Consider the following 16,530-nt stretch of genomic DNA (forward strand, 5'->3'; position numbering starts at 1 on the left):
AGTCCAGCGTGGTAGCAACGCAACCACTTTTTTTTTTTTTTTTTTGCATTGCACTTTATAATTGCATGGGTAGTTTTAAATAAATGAAGAGAGCACCTTCCAGGAGCTACACTAGTAGGAAGATCCCACCAGCGTTTACATAGTAAATTTCTGTAATTCTGCAAAAGATTCTTGATCTTCAATTAAAACCCTTTCAGGTAGGTGCTCTCTGCTTGCAGAAGCAAACGGAAGGACCTAAACTCGGAGGCAAGCCTGGGATGCTGAGAACGGAGAAGAGAAATGACACAGGGCCGTTCCGAAGTTCTATGTCTACTTTGCGACACTTGTCCATCAATGACGCCTGTGTAAGTATTGTAGGGCAAACCTACATATGACAGAAATATGGCAAAATGTTAAAAATGGTTGCATCTTACAACCTTAAAACCTCCAAAGCTATCGTGCAGAATTACATCTTTGAATACCTTCGCCTGCTGGATGTCAAAAGACCGTACTTGGGCTCATCCGTGAGAAGTGGACAAATACTCTAGAGGAGCTCTCTACGCGCTCTACTTTGGTTTTCTGAATGAAGCACAGACAGGCGCTTTGCTGTCCTCCAGGCAGTGGAATAGTCGAGGGAAAGGGCAACAGTACTGGATCACTGCTTAGACTCTGAGCAGCTGAGTTCATTGACAAAAGAGTTCATTGACAAAAGTATCCTCCCCCAAATGGTTTACACCAAGGAGGGGGAGCTCTCATAGCCACAGTCACTATAGGCATCCAACAGGCAGGAAGATGGTTTCAGGCAGTGGCCGGATGAAAGCAGACTTGAGATGCACAGCTCTGGAATGTGGTCGTCCACTCTAGGTCCTTCTTTACTGAGACTGGATTTGGTGTGATCGTTCTCTGATGGACTGCGAGGTGCTTCCTCCATTTTCACTACCACACTAGGTCAGCCCTCCGTCTCAGGGCGTGTCTCTAAAACTAGAGGCTTGCTATAGATGTGGTCAAAATGAATTAGTTCATGAATGGCTTCCAGCTTGGCTGATAATGTCCTCATGGACCAAGAAATTTCACTGCTGCATATCATGCCTTTGTATTAATGTACCCACATCCACTTACCTATTCTGTTGATGATATTGGGGCCATTTTGAGCAGTGCTTCTAGGGGCATTCTCATGTGTGTTGTACCGTGCCAGTATGTTCAAGTTCCTCTATGGTGAGCCGGCGCCGTGGCTCAATAGGCTAATCCTCCACCTTGCGGCGCCGGCACACCGGGTTCGAGTCCCGGTTGGGGCGCCGGATTCTGTCCCGGTTGCCCCTCTTCCAGGCCAGCTCTCTGCTATGGCCAGGGAGTGCAGTGGAGGATGGCCCAGGTGCTTGGGCCCTGCACCCCATGGGAGACCAGGAAAAGCACCTGGCTCCTGGCTCCTGCCAGGATCAGCGCGGTGCGCCGGCTGCAGCGGCGGCCATTGGAGGGTGAACCAACGGCAAAGGAAGACCTTTCTCTCTCTGTCTCTCTCTCTCACTGTCCACTCTGCCTGTCAAAAAAAAAAAAAAAAAAAAAAAAAAAAAAAAAAAAAAGTTCCTCTATGGTAGATACTAGAAAAACAATTGCCGTTTACTGGTAATGCAAACTGTTTCCTACTCTTTCTGTCTTGAAACTGCTCTGACACTTTAGGCATATTTTTGATCTTAAAATACTCTTTAGGGTCACCAGCTGTCTCCACGTTGACACACCCAGGGGCTAGTTCTGAGCTTCCCACTAAATAATTCCTGTTGTGAATCCCACATTTTGTGACATCAGTATCCCAATTTTCAAGAAAAAAACCCAGTATATAGGTGTGTATATAGAAACCTACGTGTGACAGAAATACGGCAAAATGTTAGAAATGGTTGCATTGTAAAGAATTACAAGGAGACATTGCCATTTTCTAAGGGAGTGGTTTTTATAGCACCTGCTCCTCTTGGGGAGGGGCTGTAGTGAGGCCGCGTTGGGAAATCCTTTGCCTCTCACGTCACACTATCAGTCATGGCATGGTGACTTCCATCTGGGAGAGCTAGGGTGAGCAAATGGCTTGCTCTTTTGAACAGGGAACTGACTCTAGAAGCCCACACTCACATGTGTGCTACCTCTTGAGTTGTCTGTGGTTAGTGTGGTCTGATTACATGCTCGGCCTGGGGCCTCATGTCTGGGGGAGGGTGCGGGATGTCTATTGCAGAGGAGGGCAGATCCAGTCAACTCACTGATGGAGTGGAAGAGCTAAGCGTGATGATTTTGAGAGACTCAGTCTCTGGATCCTAATTTAGAAGATGAGGCTATTTTTTTTCTTAAAATGATGGAGGAGTCCCATGGTATTGCCCACATTTTTGAAGCTTACTGAATAATTCTTCTGCCACTAATAGAGCTAACCTGTCGTTTTGGCTCTCCCATCCCTACCTTTTTAGATTTGAAAGAGATCTCTGACAGCCGGGCCTTTTTCCTTGCTCTCTAATTGTTTTACAGCTCAGACCTGTGAATCCCAGATCCCCTGTACTCTGGAACCACTTCCTGCCTGGCAGGAGGTTGAAAGGAGTCTTGGAATCAAGTTTTGCCGCAGCTGTTGGCCTCTGTCCATGTGGTTCTCCTGATCGGAATGCTGTCTGCCTTCTGTTTCGCGGGTTCCCACCAACTCATTCTTCAAGGACAAGGTCACCTTGAAGTTATCGTTTGCCTTTCATGTACTCTGAGGGACAGGCCAGGGGGGCAGCTGGGTCTAAAATCCAGCTCACGTTCCTCTCAACACACACTGACTCTGTGTCTGCTCAGGGACAGGTGGATTTTCTAATTTGTCTCCCTAAAGCAGTCCTCCAAATTTGCCCTACGGCATTTTCTAGATTAGCTGTATTGGTCAGTTTTCTGTTACCAATGAAATACCTGAGGAAATGAACCTCAGGAGGTTCAAGTCCAAGGTCAGACAGCCCCACTGGTTTGGCATTGAGTGAGGGCTGAGAATGGTAGTGGCTGAGCTCACATGCAAGTGCAGAGAGGGAGGGAGAGAGAGAGGGAGAGAGAGAGGGAGAGATTGAGTTGGAGGAAGGATCACGAGGTGGTACATAGAGAGTTTGAGTCCAAACTCAGGCTTTTATAACAACCCTTTGGGGAGAGCTGTCTTCCAAGTGCACATCCCCAGTGACCTAAAGATCTTCCCCCAGGCCCCACCTCCTATAGGTTTTACTATTACCCAGTAGCACCACCCTGGGACCAAGCCTTTAACACATGGACCTTTGGGAGACACCCAGTCTAATATCGGAATCACAGTGCTGACCGAAGCCCTGTAGGTGCACCTCCAGCGGGCCTGGTGCCCCGAGCCTTCCGGGACTACCAGGCAGAGGCAGGCTTCTCACGTCTGGGACTCTGTTCCATTGGCTCATTCCTTCTCTCTCCCTCTCTACTTCTCTCCCTCCCTCCCTCCCTCTCTACCTCCCTATCTCCCTCCCTCCCTCCCTCTCTTCATTTTGAGATCATTTTCGGTTTGCAGAAGAGGTTGCAAAGGCAGTGCAGAGAGTTCCCATGGACCCCTTGCAGTCTCAGTCTCCCCTGGGGCTATCGTTTCCCATTTCTGAGGTCAACATCCTTCCGATCCAGAGCTTCCCTGGGATTCCTCAGAGAGCCATGGGAGGTGGCGGTCCTAGCTGGAAGACTTACAGACTGGGTTTTCTCTTGGCTGTGGTCAGGTCTGGGTTTGTCCAGAGGCCATCCTTCCCGGGGACTGTGTGCAGGTGGGACAGCGGGGGTGGGGCATGGACATATAGGAAGGAGAGGGGGTGGACGTGCCCACATAGTCGGTGAGGCCGTGGTTTGCTGTTGAGAGGGAGGAGGGTTTGCATCCAGTAGGAGCTGTGTGGTTCAGGGGCTTGTTTTCTTCTTCTCTCCCTTCCCCTATTTCTTGGCCCTGGGGAAGAGGAAGTGGCCACATGACAGAGATGGATGCAAACTCTGTGAAGGACATTGCACACCAAGACCACAGCACTGTGTACTGCAGTCCTCGGTGGAGCCTGGGACGGGGTCAGGAGAGAGGATGTCAGGCATCATCTGAGATTCAATGGGCCAGGGACACTGTGACCTGAACAGTGGGCCTGATCCACCTGCCTCTGGGTGCAGCAGGAGTTCCAAGACAGAAGTGGACTCTGACTGAGAGCCCAGAAGCTGCCGTTCTCCAGCACCTGTGGGCATCTTCTTGGGAGAACTGGCTAGTGGTGGTAGGGTTTGGGGGCCACAAGTTCCTTTTGGGAGGTGACTGGAATTAGACAAAATCCTCAGGGTAGAGCCCCACGGCTGGATTACTGGTAGTTTGTAAGAAGATGGAGAGAGACCAGAAGATGGACTCTTGTGTTTATGCTGTTTCTTGCTATGTGATGCCCTGTCCCACCCAAGGACTGTTAGAAGGTCATCACCAGGAGCAGCCCCTTGGGCTTGGTCCCCCAAAACTGTGAGCCAGAATACACCCCTCTCTTTCAGAGTTACCCAGTCTGTGGTGTTGGACTAATACAGTGATTCAAACAGAAACTAATGTGTCTGGTGTCAGAAGCCACATTCTCGCCACAGTCCCACACCGCTGCTCAAGTCCTGTGCTTGTCATCCTACGAGACTGTGTTCCAGGCGCTCGCTTCAATCACCCGGGCTGCTTACCAGGAAAGTCAAGGCCGGAGGAATCCAGATCCAGAGAAGCAGAGTCTTCCGGGGTGGGGCCAGCCCTTGCCTTTGTCACAAGCTCTGCAGGCACTTCTGACGTCATTCACACCCGAGACCTTCTTGGGTGGTCCTTGGGCATCTCTGAGACTCCAGAGGAGACAAAGGCTCCGGATTTCTAGAACTGAGCTCAGTGTGCTTGCCACCTGCTCTGTTTCCTGTGGTGGGGGAAGAATGAAGCAGATGAGTCTTGGCATTGATCCTTCGTGGGTGCTCCTTGTGAAGAGACAGTGGTTGTTACTGGAATTACAAGGTCACCTGGACGGGATGCCGGAGCATCAGCTAGCCACAGCGGTGACTCCAAACCATCTGCACGCCGCTTTTGTTGACTATGTATTTAGAAAAGACGTTACACACAGTCAAGTTTACATTTCAGAGCAGACAGTGGCCCACAGCCATGGCTATTGAAAACAATTGGCGTTTATTGAATATTTACTCTGTCAGGTGCTTTGTATGCCTCCTTTAACTGCCTTGTGAGTTGGCTATGAATATTATTCCCGTTTGGTTGGAACAGAAACTGATGCTTAGAGAAAAGGTTTTACGTAGCTCATAACTCTTGAGTCAGGATTCAAAAAACAGTCCACGGCACTTAATATCCAGGACTCTCTGACCCCACCCAGGACACCAAAGCCTGGGCTCGGGGTATCTGTCTTCTGATGGTTTCTGCCGAAAAGATCTACCAGCTCTCACCCAGTCGGAGCCTGGATTCTGTTGAGCAGGAGACTGCTAGATGCTGTAGGTGAGCCCACGGGGTAAGAGGAGACACCTGCTCCCAGAAACTCATAGTGTAAATACGGATAGGGCTCTGGCAAGAGATGCTAGTGATGCAAACGGGTAGTGATGCTTGGACTTTGCTCTGTGGGCCTGTGTGTGTGTGTGTATGTGTGTGTAATGGGACAAGAGTGTGAGAAGAGAAAGAGAGGGAGGTAGGGTGGATCTTGGGGCTATGCAGTGGTGGCTCTGAAGGCCTGGGGACTGTGGCATCCTGCCTGGCTGGTGAGGAGAGAGAGTTCTCCATAGAGGTGATCAACATCAAGCAGATAGCACATTCGATTCTCCGGGCAGTTTTAAGAAAGATCAACACCCAGGTCCTGCATGAAGATGACAAACGCTGGTTTCGTTCAGCCAGGCTGGGAGTAGGGACCCATCATTTTTAGACTTTCCCCTGCACGATTCTTAGAACTTTTCAGACTGAGGCCCAGGCAAATGCATGCTATTTCCCCATCTCCTGGCCCCCATTCTGAACACCAGCCACAGGTCTTTCAACAGATGTCTTGGTGCTGGATCTCCTTGTTCTCTTCCGAGTTGACCGCGAGGCCAGCTGGCCACGCAGTCGCCTGCTTGCAGAGGCTACCGCCTGCTGCTGTCAGTCTGGGGCTGTTTCATCATCAGTTTGCCCCGTGAGTTTTCAGTGTCTCTGAACACATCTGGCCGGCCGGCCTGTTCTGTGCAGTCCCGGGGAAGTGCACCGTGGTGTAAAGACAGCTGGGGGCACTTTACCTGCAGGGCATTGCAGTGATGGCCTTTGTTGTTGACTGGAACAGGCTTTCGCAGGGTTCCTTCCTGAGTGTGTTGTTGGGGGAACCTTTCAGATAAGTTGCTTTTGTAAAGGTCAAGGGAGTCCTCAGCACCTTGGGGAAACAGCACCCATGAGGGGGTTTCAGGGACATCAAACCCGGAGGAGGTGACATGACCGGCAAGAGGGCAGCACTTCACTGATGCTCGCTCGCTCACTCGCTCGCTCTGTGTGTGTGTGTGTGTGTGTGTGTGTGTCTGTAGATGTATATATTCCTTTCTGAACCATTTGAAGGCTAAGGGCAGTCACCTTGCCCCTTTATCCCTGAACACGTCAGACCATCTTTCCTACAGACAGTGTGTTACAGCAGTAGCTCTCAATCTTGGTTGCACACGTTAGACTCTAAATGTAGCTAGGAATCTTTCAGGGAGCTTTAAAAAAAAAATAAGTACCACTTAGTATCCCCCCCCCCCCCCCCCACACACACACCCAGGCTGCTCCTTCTTGGAACAAGTGAATAAGAATATCTGGGGCATGGGATCCAGCGTCTGTGCTTGTCAAAGCTTTCTCAGATGATTCCACGATGCAGCCAAGGTTAAGAACCATTGCGTGAAGGGATAAGAGAGGCTTAAAACGTTCAGAGGGCACTGCAGTACGTTGCAAGGAACAAAGTAGAGTTGGAAGGCGTGGCTAGGGAACAGTGATAGGCACCAGCTTTGGAGGCGAATAGTTAAGTCCAGCTGGTTCCAAGAACTCAGCTTAGCTGTAAGAAACTGATGGCCAATTTCCAAACATCCTTGCAATCCTCAGTTCATGAGCCATTTGCATCACACGGCCCAGGGAGCATGCGAGGGCTACTAGTGAGAGCAGCAGCCCAGTGCCTGTGTGCCCTGTGCTCCGGGAGAAAACAAGGGAGGGCTTTGAGAGTCCCTGAGCTGCCAAGGATCCAAGTTATCTAACTGCCAAGGAAGGTTAGGAAGATGCTGGGTGTGGGCAGCGTGCCCTGGCATCTACGTCTGTGGTCCCGTGATAAAGTGATACAGACAAGACACCCGACCGCCATCCGGGGCCTTAGGTGAACAGGTGTGGGCTGTTTGGTCAGGATGTAAACAATCAGCTGGGGACACTTAAAAAAAACTTTTTATTATGAAATAGTTTCAAAGGCATAAAAGAGTTGCAAGAAAAGAATGAAGGACTCTCATTCCTTTAGCCGAGATTGATCCATTGTTAATTCCTCACCACACTCCCTCCCTCTCCATATGTATTATATAGTCATTATCCAAACCATCTGAGTTCTAAGGGCAATCAAGTGAGAAAGGCAAAGGCTGTTCTGAGCTTGCGTGGTGGCAGGGAGGCAGCCACCAACACTGGGGTTCTGGCAGAGACCCAAGGCAGGCTGAGAAGTGGGAAAGCAAGGGCTCACATGTGCTGTGATTGGCAGCTGTTGGCCCAGGGAAGGTGGAGGTGGCTCACTACAAGCTGGGCATCCTGTGTGATAGGTTAGGGATGGGATCTAGCTGGCTTTCTCTGGTTGGCCTGCAATTGGAAGCCAGGACAGCTTGGGGAGGCTGCTTGTTACTAATCAAATGCTGGCCACTTGGGGCCAATTGTTACAAGAGTTACTGTCTAGCTTCTTGGACCATTGTCACTAGAGGTGGCAGTCCAGGCTTCCTGCAAGACTGAGTTAGAGCAGGCCGCCCATCTGGATGAGGGGTTGCTCTCCTGGGCAGGGCTGCTGGGGTTGTGGGTCAAGGCTCTGTTATCACATCCATTTCTATGTTCAGTCTCGGTACAACGGACAAGTTCAGATGGACCTTTGACATAGCAGCAGTCTGTAACGTACACTCCACATTCAGATTTTACCAATGGCTCCAGTCACACAGCCTGCAGGGCAATTTCCCCTTTGGGGCCAAATGTCATTGAGGACCATGCATTGCATTTGGTGGCCCTGTCTCCTTAATGTCCTTTAATCTGAAACAGGTGCTCAGCCTTCGTTTTTCACCCCTCCGTTATTTTTGAAGTGCATAGGCTAGCTGTTTGCAGGGTGGGGCACACTCTTGGAGACACAGATTTTTTTTAAAAGATTTATTTTATTTATTTGAAAATCAGAGTTACACAGAGAGAAGAGGCAGAGGGGCGGGGAGAGAGAGAGAGAGGTCTTCCATCTGCTGGTTCACTCCCCCAGATGGCCACAACAGCTGGAGCTGAGCTGATCCGAAGCCAGGAGCTTCTTCCGGGTCTCCCATGTGGGTGCAGGGGCCCAAGGACTTGGGCCATCTTCTACTGCTTTCCTAGACCATAGCAGAGAGCTGGTTTGGGACTCGAACTTGTGCCCATATGGGGTGCCGGCGCTTCAGGCCAGGGCGTTAACCCACTATGCCACAGCGCCAGCCCCGAAGACACGAATTTTTATCCAGACTGACCGTGAAAAGGCACCAAAAGCCAGTGCCCCTGCAGGCCTTGCTCCTTGTCTAGTGTCAGGGACCCTGGGAATTGTTCGAGTTTCCGCAGCCCAGGTAACCATGCAGAAAGTCACGTCTACGTGCAGGGCGGTGGACGAGCTTGTAAACAGAGCGGTGATGTTCTCTAGCAGCTAATCCCTTGCAAGGCCAAGGAGAGTCTGTGAAATAGGTCTCGGCTACAGTTTTGGAAAGCTGTTCTCTCATGAGTTCGGGTTCCCTCTGCATCTTACAAAACACAGACGCCGAGTTTTTCCTCCTCTGACCTCTCTTGCCTGCTTCCATCTCCCGTCTCTGCCAAGAGGCCAGCAACCTTTTCCAGGCCCCGAGCGGGGAGGATCAGAGTGTCATTCGTGATGGGGTATGGCAGTGGTGTCCCGGTTGGGTGAGATTGGCCTGTGAACTTGAGAACATCAGAGACTCGGAAAGTTTTGAGTCTTAATGGCCTCGGAGCTGACCTGCCTCTGAAAACATCCACGCCTTGGTAACTCCAAGCTTCTGTCACGGAGTGATTTCTGGGTCTGTCAACGGCCCGGATCACAGTAAAATCCCCTCTATCCTGATCCCTCCTAATGCTCTGAGAAATAGCAAGGCTTTATTTATGGGGGATTGGATCAAAATAAATTTGCTATGTGCAGTGGTTAAGACTGTGGTGTTTGGTGTCAGATCGTCTGGCGTAGATCTCTGTGTCCCTGGGCAAGTTGCTTAACCTCTGCTTTCTCGGCAGTGCAGTGAGGACAACGTTAGCTGTCTGATAGGGTCGTGATGAACCATGGCAGCTAGCACAGTGGCTGGCGAATCACGAGCCCTCATGGACTGTTCACAGTGACTCTCCCTCGGCTTGCCATGGAAGAGGAGAGCTACAACCCATTTGCTGATACTCCTGTGGTGGCCATTGTCGAGAGAGTATGGGTTTTGGTGTTCCCCAGATGTGGCTCTAGATCCTGGCTTTTCCCATCGCTGGCTGGGTGATACTTGGCAACTGGAACATTTCTGAGCCTCCGTGATCCGCATTTGTAGAATGGGAATGGCAGTAGGCTTGCAAATGTGTCAGGACGATTCAGCAGGAGAACCAATCAGTGTAAAGCCCCCCAGACAGTGCCCAGAGCAGAGAGGGTGCAGACTAAGGGTACCTGTTTGGTATCTTCCCCCTGTCTCTCCTTCCCCACCTCTCCTGGCCCCACAACAGTCAGCATCATTTTTCAAAGAGGAAAGAGAACAGCTAGTTGCACAGGTGTTGGGGGGTGGGGCAGACATGGGCTTAGAATGCCTTGGGATCATTATTACCTGAGCTATTTATCATTCAATGACCAATCACTGGGAGATCTCTTATCAGAACAATCTCCTTGTAGTTTTTCTTAAGGAAAAGGAAATGGGAACAATTAGTTTCCGAGCCTTGTATGTTCCTTTTGTTTCTCTTGGTCCTGCCAAACTCGGGACCCAGAGCTTTCTGCCTCCCATGGACTCCATGCCCTTTCTTCAGCCTCCTCCCTTCAGAGACTCCCACCTTCTAGACCTTTCTCTCCGCTTCGCCCTCGTTAAATTACTGGTCTTTTGTGGTGTCCTTCAGGATCTGTGGAAAGCGGGGCATGCCAAGCTGGGAGATGCCCGATGGCTGACCGTGAGGGCATTTACTCCTGGTTTTACCAGAGCCCTTTGATCTTGGAGTCCTAGGTACTTCAGGGTGAAGGGAATCTCCAAGGTTTCTCGTTGTGGTAAAGACCTCACGGTCGGCAGCAGAACTGGATTCAAAAGTCAAGCTTTCTGACTTCCAGTTGGGATTTCTTCCACCCCCAGGTGAGTGGGGGAGACGACTCGGGTCAGGCACATTGACTCTGTGCCCCCGTGGCCTGCGCAGTGAGTTAAGACCAGGGACTGTGATGTGCCTTGAATGGGAGTGACCCTCCCAGATGTGCCACTGAACAGCCAGTCCCGTTCTGGAGGGTGAGTTCCAGGCTTCCGTTTTTTAGCACTTACTTTTGGGGATGGTTCTGTTTTGCTCAGATCTAAAAAGTCAGTTTGGTTAGTTTTTCGCAGGGGAGAAGAGCTCCAAGTTAGAAGCAAAGGCTATTTTTATTCCCAAATCTAGGTGTGTTCAGTTATGCTCACATGTGGCAAGGAGCTGCGCTTCCTACTCCAGGACCAGAGACTCCTCAGGCCCTCAGGTGTGTCTGGCAGCAGGAGGGGAGTGTGCATTGCCTTAGACTCTCCCATCTCTCCGCCAGCCCGGTGCGAGCCACCCAGAGGCATTTCTTCCAGGAGTTTCCCTGTTAACTTGCAAAGCAGAACCTAAGGACAACAAGAAAATGATCCCCTCTTAGTGCTACGGAAAGAGTGAGTCACCACATCAGTGCGATTCAGGCAGGATCCAGAGGGAAGGGCCACAGGGAGGGGTGGGTTAAAGATGGAAGGAACACGTTCAGAGCGCTTGTTTCTCCCAAGTCAGCCACCTCGAGGAAGACCACAGGGCGATGTGAAGCCTGCGGTCAAGTGAGGAGAGAGGTGTCACAGCGAGCGAGCTTGGGGAAGGACGCGGAAGTGCATTCCATTCCAGGTTTGCTGGTGTTGAATGTACGGAGCGCTGCAGGCTTACCACTTTGGGACTTACCCGATGCCCACTTACACAGCGTGGGTCTCTTTGGGCTGAGCTGGGAAGAGGAGAACAGTCCACCAACTAACTTTCCCCCTTGCCCGTCTGGCTCCCAATTCTGATTCCTATCTCACCGAAGCAGAGCTCTGGGAGTCTGGGCACTGTAAATCAGGCTTCCTATCTGAATGCCGCAGAATCTTCCCCTGAGGCAGTCGGCCTGAGCCGGAGTTCACACACACTGCCCAGCCCTCTGCAATTCTGTCTGCAGATAACCCAGCGTCCCAGGAGGCCCAGCCTGCCTGTCCTGCTGAGAGAATCCTGTTGTCTGTGATAGAATCCAGAAGAGTCCTCGGGGTATCTGATGAAATTTGACTTTTGGAGAACACAATAAGGATTATGACACATTCCCCGTTGTATTTTAAATAGAGACCTTTAATCTTGCAACCCCTGGTATTTTAGGATTCAAAAAATTAGGGGGACGATTAGACCTTCAAGTTCAACTTTGATTGAACTGTGGGGTTAGTGAGGACTCACCGTCTCCTCTGCCGTTTTTTTTTTTTTTTTTTTTGTGACATGGGTTTTTTCAACTCTGGGGCCTAACCAGATTTGAGGCTTAAAATAGCCAAGACTGGATTGTCAGAGGCTCAAATCAAGGCCAACTTGAGGACACAGGGGAAGGGAGGTCTGAGTATACACGAACGTTGGTTCTGTAAGCTGAGAATCTAGATGATCGTTTTAGTATGTGGTATCAGAATCATATGGGATGCGTGCTTAAAATATGCCTGGGATCCCGATACTGCTGGATCAGAGATTAGGGTGGGGGTGGCCTAGTCTTGACATTTTACACAATTTCTCCGTGTGATTCCAATACACACCAAAGGTTAGGAGACTCAGCTCCTACCATTTCTAGGATCTGTCTACCTCCAGCCCAAATATCAAATTCTTGGGAGAGAAAGACTGGTTACTTTAACGTTCCTATTTCTATTGATGAATACTAAATGACCCCAAACTCAGAGGCTTAAAACACCAACTTCGTTTCGTGATCTGCGGCCCAAAAATTTGAGCAAGGACGGCGCTGTTGAAGTGGGCCTGAAGGATCACTTCCAGGTCGATGCGTGCGCATGATTGGCAGGATGGTGCTGGCGGCCACCTGGGCTCTGCCCCACTGAACCATCAGCTGGGAGAGTTCAGTTCTCGTCCGCATTGGCCTCTCCGTGGGGCTGCTCGGGCCTCCTCATAGCCCAGAGCTGGCTTCCAAGGGTGAAGATGGAAGGTGCAGAGCTGCTTCTGAGGGGCATCACCTCTGCCGCATTCTATTAGTCAAGAAAAAGACCAGCCCAGATTTGAGCAAGGGCAATTTTTTTAAAAAGATTTATTTATTTGAAAGAGTTACAGAGAGGCAGAGGCAGAGAGAGAGGTCTTCCATCTGTTGGTTCACTCCCCAAATGGCCACAAGAGCAGGAGCTGTGCCAATCTGAAGCCAGGAACCAGGAGCTTCTTCTGGGTCTCCCACGTGGGTGCAGGGGCCTAAGGACTTGGGCCATCTTCCACTGCTTTCCCAGGTCACAGCAGAGAGCTGGATCGGAAGTGGAGCAAACAAGGAATTGAACTGGCGCCCCTATGGGATGCCAGCACTGCAGGCGGTGGCTTACGCGCTATGCCGCAGCGCCGGCCCCCTGACTGCACCTCTTGATCTGAAGGGTAGTATATGTGTAAGACAAGGAAAGGAATTGATGATGGTTGTCCTTGAAGACTTTCTGCTCTACCTTTCTTGGGTCAGTTATTGACTCCTGGATCCATCAGTCACAAATTTAGCCACCAGGAACTCAACTTGGCAAACTGAAGAGGGCATTCGTTGAAAGGAGAATAGTTGTAAGTCCTTGTGTGTACCCTAGGAGATGTTTGATGATTACAGAATCTTCTAGAGCATCTAGAATGAGCTCTTAATCAAACTGGGGACTTCCCTTGGGCATTGGTTATCCATCATTCGCTGGAGCTCATTTGACCTGTTCCATTTTGAAGCTATCCAAACCTGATTCTGATTCTCTAATACCTACCTCCCACCCATTAGTGTAACACTCAAGTGTCAATCATTTCTCTAGATTCTAAAATTCCCCACCAGGCTTAAACTCTTTAAGGCACAGGCCTTTGTATTCCTGGTATCCAATAATATTCCATTGCGCATAAAAGGTGCAACGTTGTTGGTTTTGAATAAGCGCATTTTACTTTTCCTCTTACCCATGGAAAGTGAAGTTGACACTTTGATATGGATGTTGAATCTCTATCAAATATCATTCATCAGCATCATGTTTTCTCCAAACCGAAAAGCACTTCAAGTAGTTTATGGTTAAAATGCAGGAGATAAATCACATGAACACTGTCCTATATATTGGCAACTGAAGATGATTTCTTTAAAAAAGCAGGAGAGATTTCACTAATTTGGAGACAGGATTTAAATAACTATGAACAGATGTATTATGTGTTTTTTTGTTGTTGTTGGGTTTAAAGCAGCAGAGCAGTGTGCAAACTGTGACACTCCCCCCGCCCAGGTCAAATCCTGTCTGCTACCTGATTGTGTAAAGTTTTATTAAAGGCCTTTTACAAAAAAGAGTTTGCCAACCACCAGTAAAGGGGTCTCCTTAATCCCTTTTTCTTGGTTGTTTTACTTGGCAGAGCTGGAGGAGCTGTTTCCATGCTTCGCTGTTGCTGGATTTTTTTCCCACCCGAGAAGGCTGTTCATTAGTTTGTCCATAGTGCACACTCCAGTGATGCTGAACTTCTTTGCTTCCAGATATCTTTTATATCAGGAATACAAACTTCATACATTTCATAATTACAACTTTAGGAACTTGGTGATTTTTCCCAAAGTGCCCACCCTCCCATCCACTCTCCCACCCCTCTTCCTCTTCCCTTTCCTATTCTCATTCCTATTTTTTACTAAGATCTATTTTCAATTAACTTTATACACATATGATCAACTCAGTTTGGGAAAATGTTCCTCAACAGTTGAGACAAGGGCTGTTCAAAGGCATTGCTTCTCAAAATGTCAATTTTACTTCTATAGACTACCTTTTAGGTGCTCTATTTGTTATCACAGGTCAGGGAGAACATATGGTATTGTCCTTTAGGGACTGGCTTATTTCATTAAGTGTAATGTTTCCTAGTTTCATCCATTTTGTTGCAAACAGCAGGATTTCATTTTTTTGAACTGCTGTGCAGTATTCCATGGTGTACCTGTCCCATAATTTCTTTATATAGTCTTCAGTTGATGGGCATTTGGGTTGAATCCATATCTTAGCTATTGTGAATTGAGCTGCAATAAACATGGGGGTACAGATAACTCTTTCATATGCTAATTTTGTTTCCTTTGGGTAAATTCCTAGGAGTGGGATGGCTGGGTTGTATGGTAGGGTTATATTCAGGTTTCTGAGGAATCTCCAGACTGACTTCCATATGGCTTAACCAGTTTGCATTCCCACCAACAGTGGGTTAGTGTCCCTTTTTCCCCACATCCTCTCCAGCATCTATTGTTGGTAGATTTCTGAATGTGAGCCATTCTAACCGGGGTGAGGTGAAACCTCATTGTGGTTTTGATTTGCCTTTCCAATTTTTTGATGTAGGCACCAATTGCTATAAACTTTTCTCACTGCTTTTGCTATATCCCATAAGTTTTGATATGTTTTTTTTTAAAAGATCTATTTTATTTACTTGAAAGTCAGAATTACACAGAGAGAAGGAGAGGCAGAGAGAGAGAGAGAGAGAGAGAGAGAGAGAGGTGTTTTCCATCCACTGGTTTACTCCCCAGCTGGCCACAACAGCCGGAGCTATGCCAATCTGAAGCCAGGAGCCAGGAGCCTCCTCTGGGTCTCCCACTTGGGTGCAGGGGCCCAAGGACTTGGGCTGTCTTCTGCTTTGCCAGGCCACAGCAGAGAGCTGGATTGGAAGTGTAGCAGCAGGGACTTTAACCAGTGCCCTTATGGGATGCTGGCACTGCAGACGGAGTCACCTGCTATGCCACAGCCCCAGCCCGAGATATGTTGTATTGTTGTCTTCATTTGTTTCCAGAGTTGTTTGATTTCTTCAATGACCCACTGTTCATTCAGGAGCATGTTGTTCAGTCTCCATGTATTTGCATATGTCTAGAGATTCCTGAGTTGTTGATTTCCAACTTCATTCCATTGTGGTCAGAGAAGATGCATGGTATGATTTAGATTTCCTGGAATTTGCTGAGACTTGCTTTATGGCCTTGCATGTGGTCAATCCTAGAGAAAATTCCATGCACTGATGAAAAGAATGTGTAGTCTGTTACTGTAGGATGGAAAGTTCTGTAGATCTGTTAGGTCCATTTGGTCTATAGTATTGATTAACTCTGTTGTTTCCTTGCTGATTTTCTGTCTGGCTGATCTGTCCATTGCTGAAAGTGAGGTACTGAAGTCCCCCATTACTATTGTATTGGAGTCCATGTCTCCCTTTAGATCCCTTAACATTTTTTTAAATATCCAGGTGTCCTGTAATTAGGTGCATATACATTTATAATAGTCACATCTTCCTGTTGAATTGATCCCTTAAGCATTGCATAGTGCCCTTCTTTATCTCTTTGAACAGTTTTTGTGTTAAAGTCTATTTTGTCTAATATTAGGATGGCTACACCAGCTCTTTTTTAGTTTCTGCTAGCATGGAATATCTTTTTCCATCCTTTTCCTTTTAGTCTGCATGTATCTTTTTGGGTGAGATGTGTTTCTTATAGGCAGCAAATAGTGGGTTTTTTAATCCATTCAGCCAGTCTGTGTCTTTTAACTGGAGAGTTGAGACTGTTCACATTTAAGATGACTTGATAAGTAACAAATTGACCCTGCCATTTTTCCTTAAATATTCCTATTGTTTACTTTGGATTTCCTTTGTACTTTTACTGGGAGATTTTTTGCCTTCACTTTCTTTCATAGTGATGACCATGTTTCTGTGGTTCTATGTGTAGCACATCCTTAGATGCTGAACTTCTTAGGTAAAGTCAAAGTAAGGCCCCCTTACTTGGCCAACTAATAAGAACAGACAATGAATTAGCATACAGAGCTGAGAACTTTTCACTTAATGAGAAGAACATGGGTTTGGGTTTGGGAGTCATCAAAATTAAACCCTATAGCAAACATGTACTGTTCTTTAGCTGTTTAGGATCAGGTCCTCTTGGTTAGAGCAATTTATTTCCTTCTCCTCCACCAAGTGCTGTCTTGTTTGGATGATGGCATCTTGATTTATTTAAC

The 16,530-nt window shown here is 48.4% G+C and overlaps 2 long non-coding RNA genes across 7 annotated transcripts in view; one reads left to right on the top strand and one right to left on the bottom strand.

Moving 5' to 3' along the window:
• The window catches only part of LOC103348125 (uncharacterized), a 221,776-nt gene that overhangs the window by 70,748 nt on the left and 134,498 nt on the right, over positions 1-16,530 (top strand). For 4 of the 6 annotated variants that reach the window (XR_011389319.1, XR_011389320.1, XR_011389318.1 and 1 more), the window contains exon 3: positions 198-344. This is a non-coding gene — a long non-coding RNA (uncharacterized lncRNA). The remainder of the gene's footprint in view (positions 1-197; positions 345-16,530) is intronic. The other 2 variants (XR_011389322.1, XR_011389323.1) reach the window with 1 other exon arrangement.
• LOC138849979 (uncharacterized) lies at positions 8,294-9,061 on the bottom strand. The gene is made up of 2 exons (XR_011389326.1): positions 8,647-9,061; positions 8,294-8,514 (listed from the first exon to the last, which is right to left on the bottom strand). It is a non-coding gene; the product is annotated as an uncharacterized lncRNA (long non-coding RNA).

The sequence above is a fragment of the Oryctolagus cuniculus genome, chromosome 6, assembly GCF_964237555.1.
Source record: "Oryctolagus cuniculus chromosome 6, mOryCun1.1, whole genome shotgun sequence".
Classification (NCBI taxonomy): Eukaryota; Metazoa; Chordata; class Mammalia; order Lagomorpha; family Leporidae; genus Oryctolagus; species Oryctolagus cuniculus.